Source organism: Condylura cristata, unplaced genomic scaffold (genome assembly GCF_000260355.1).
Source record: "Condylura cristata isolate star-nosed mole 26May11 unplaced genomic scaffold, ConCri1.0 scaffold00006, whole genome shotgun sequence".
Classification (NCBI taxonomy): domain Eukaryota; kingdom Metazoa; phylum Chordata; class Mammalia; order Eulipotyphla; family Talpidae; genus Condylura; species Condylura cristata.
In genome coordinates, this window is record NW_004567107.1 from 59580717 (window position 1) to 59584869 (window position 4153).

Consider the following 4153-nt stretch of genomic DNA (forward strand, 5'->3'; position numbering starts at 1 on the left):
ATTCTTCATTTTGTGCATTTTTTCATCTCAGCTGTACTCCCCATGGACTTCCCACCACCAATTCACCCATGTGCCATCACCATAGTTCCATGTGCTTTTCCCATGCAAGTTTTGATTCTGTTCCCCTCCCCATACTGGAAGAATGTCTCTGGTTTATAGTTTGTTGATTTTCATTTTTACTTTCTTACAATTACTTTTTTTCCTTATCCCTTACACGCCTGCTATGAATGAAACCATCTGGTATTTTTATTTTTCTTTCTGGGTTATTCACTAAGCATGATCTCTTCCAGCTCCATCCATGTTGCTGCAAATGGCAACATGAGTTTATCTTTTTTGATTGCTGAGTGATACTCCTTCTATGACTCTGTGTGTGTGTTGTGTGTATTTATATATATGTATCAATTTACAACATTTTTTAATTTTAGACTTCAGAAAAATCACAAATATCATAAGTTAATTCTTGTATTTTTAAAATATATATTTTTATTTATTTATACATACAAAAACTGGGGTATAGGCGAGAGATATGGAGGTATGAGAAGATTCACCAGAGACAAGAGTAGGGAGTAGAACAAGGAAGATCCATTGAAATACATTTCTGAGGAGAGCAGCAGGAAAGACAGGAGAGGTCTGCTGTGCCAATTGGGTCATCTCCCTGGCAGGATTGAACTCATGATGCAGTGGATGGTGACAGCATGATTGTGATGAGACTTAATTCCTTGGACCCCAGGGAGACCCAATTCTTGTATTCTTATATATTTTTCACACAGGGTTCTCCTAAGGTTCATATCTTATATAAAATCATAATAAAATGATCAAAATTTAGAAATCAATATTGACCCAATTATTAGCTAAAGTATAGACTTTAGGTGTATTTAACCAGTATTTCTACTATTACAGGATCCTGTCCAAGATTCTATATTGCATTTAGTTGCCATATTTCCTTATCTCCTTCAATCTGTAACTATTCAGTCTCTGATGAACTTCATACCTTTTTAAAAAATACTGTTTTCTTTTTATTTTGAAGAATTTTCCTCTGTTTGATTTTATGTTGTTGTCATACAGTTAGATTGAGGTTATGCATTATAGAGGAGACTAACAGAACTGATAAAGCCTTGTCTGTGAATGATATCAGAAAAGAAGTGATATGGTGGTGTGAACTTTGTTTACTTGCATAAGTAAACTGCCACAGTAAGCTGCCCAGAACACCCTGGTGCTGTTACTGATTACTGTGAATTATATTGTCATTTGCAATCAGGTAGTATCTTGGGGAGAAATACTTTAAAATTATGCAAATACATAGTTTCTCCTTGAACTCTCACCCACTTGTCTTAAGCATTTATTTTTGGATCTTATCTGCAATAATGTGTAGTGTTTTGATGATTTTCTGGTCCCACATTTCCCCAACATTTATTAATTGGAATTCATATAAAGAAAACCCTTTTATCCATTTTCATTTGTATTTATATCAATACAGAAGCATATACATTTTGTTACTTTATGGGCTGTAATGCAATGCTATCATTATTTTTTTTTTAAAGATTTATTTATTTATTCATACAGAACTGGGGTACAGGCCAGAGGTGCAGGGGCGGTGAGAGGCTTCACCAGACACAGAGTGGGGAGCAGAACAGGCAGATCGATGAAGTACACTGCTGAGGGGAACAGCAGGCGGGTCAGAAGAGGTCTGTCACGCCATGTGGTCACCTCCGGGGCAGGCAGGAATCGAACTCATGAGGAAGTGGCTTTAGCTTCTCAGTGCAGTGCGTTAACCCGCTGCACCACCAGGGAGGGCCTATCATTATTTTTGTTATTTTTTTTCACTTTTGGTTGTTGTGTGTTTTTTCAGGTTGGCTGCTATGTCCTTCCTATAAGCGCTCCCCCTGCCCCAATCCTTCTTTGTTATTTAGAATTACAAGATGCCCCAAACTCATCTTGTACTTTCCCTGCCCCAGTCTTGGAATTAACCACTTCTCGAGGAAAGCGTCTGGTCCCTTTATTGGAGAATGGATTTTAGAAACTAGGATTTGAGAATTAGTTCTGTTCCTTACTACTTGGAGTCATTGATTTTCCTTCTATTCTTATTTACAACTTCTTTGCTGAACAGGGGAAACTTGGTCCTCATTATCTCTGTATTTGCTTATTTTGTTCAATCCTAGGATAAAAATAAAATGGTTTCAGAATTGCTAATCCATTCATCTGTAAGAAAGAAACTTACTGACTAGAGTACAGTATTATTTCACAAATTAAAAAAGAATCATAATGCCCTTTCTGTTAACTCATATACTCTAACTGAAAGAGGATCATAATTATTATAATTACTGTATTTTATTTTTGCAAGGGGAGGAAAACCTTTGCAAAAATATCCCTGTACACATATTAGAAGGAGCTTCACCTTCATCATTCTAGTTCCTAAAATTTTTTATTTTTATTTTTTTTTACATTTTAAAAGGTCAGGTTTATTAGGAAAAGGAGAAAGGAAAAGAGAGGCAGCTACATAATCTCAGGTGGGCAGAGAGCCACTCTGGATACAGTCTTTCTATTTGGTAAACACTGTTGGAAGTTAAGATTAGAAATATTGTGTTTAACACCTGGTTTGTTGTCTGTGTGATCATGCTTGACTGTTTTGGAAAGTATAGTGTGCTAATTAAAAAGTGCAAGTTGTTATGCAATTCGTTTAGCTTTTAAATTCAAGAAGAATAGGATCCTTCCCCAAATGTGCACATATAAATCTGCTCTAGGGAAGCCATGATAGCTGTATAAAATGATACCCGAACTAGGACAGTTCCCATTTGTGCTTGGCATGCAAAAGTACGCACATTTGTACACAGGTGTTCAGGCACACACGGCACACATATGGCCTAGGCTATTTTTCAAATCACTTGTTTTCTATCGACGTAATGGAAGAAATGTGTTCTTTAAAGTTGCTCTGCTTTAATAACCTAGTTAATGTGTGTATGTATATGTGTGGGGTTACCTAAAGTATTTTTTTTTTTTTGCAATTGGGTTCAAGAACAGTTAAGTAAGTTACTTAAGACACCTAATTACCTTATAGTCACATCACACATGTTGATACTAAATGATATTAGATAGTTTGATCCTTTATTTTATTACCCTTGACTCTGAAATAACTTTAATTTGTTACTTCAGGGTAAAAAAAAAATTCTGTTCCTTAAAGATGGAAACTTTAAGAATGTTAAGAATGTATTCCCAGAATATCATCATTTCAAAGAGAACTGTCCCTGCCCCAGACTGCTCACTGCAAGATTTGGGGTAATTGAAGGATTTAAAAGCAACTAGATCTCAAAACCAAATCTTTTTTTTTTTGTTTAAGACTTATTTATTCATACAGAGCTGGGGTGCAAGCCAGAGATGGGGAGGGTGAGAGGATTCACCAGGGACAGAGTAGGGAGCCGAACAGGAAGATCGACGAGGTACACTGTTGAGGGGGGCAGGGGGCAGGTCAGGAGAGGTCTGCCAAGCCATGCGGATCTCCTCCAGGGCAGGCAGGGATCGAACTCATGCGGAAGTGACTTAAGCTTCTTAGTGCTGTGCTTTAAACTGCTGCACCACCAGGGAGGGCCCACAAAATCAAATCCTTTGTCCAGGTATATACACTCGCTAGTAGTTGTTTTGCTTAGAATCACGCCTTGAATATAGAGGAAATCTCAAAGGGATGCAAAGTACTTAGATCCTCGACAACATGTTTATGAGTTGGTTAAGGATCCTGTATTCTTAAGTTTTACATTTAGAGATATGGGAATCCCAAAAGAATAAAAACACATGCTTCTAATAGCAAATGTTGTCTGGCATTCTATTTGCACTCAAATGTTAATTTTAATCTGAAATTTCGATCTTAAATCTATAAAAGCCAAACTTACCATATTTTATATATGCAGTTTGATAATGGGATATAGCATATGCTATAAGAAGTCAGGCTTTAATAACCCAATGTAGTGACTTTCTTAATTCTTACTAAAAAAGTGTAAAAAATGAAAGAATCTAGCCTATAATTATTCGGCCAGGTCATGAGGTGTAAGCAGGTAATTTTAGAATGTTCTAAAACTGTACTTAAAGCCATAGATTGCATTAAGTCAGAGCAGTAGTAACTTTTCAGGTCTCCTATGACAGGATTTATTTTCTCAATATAGAA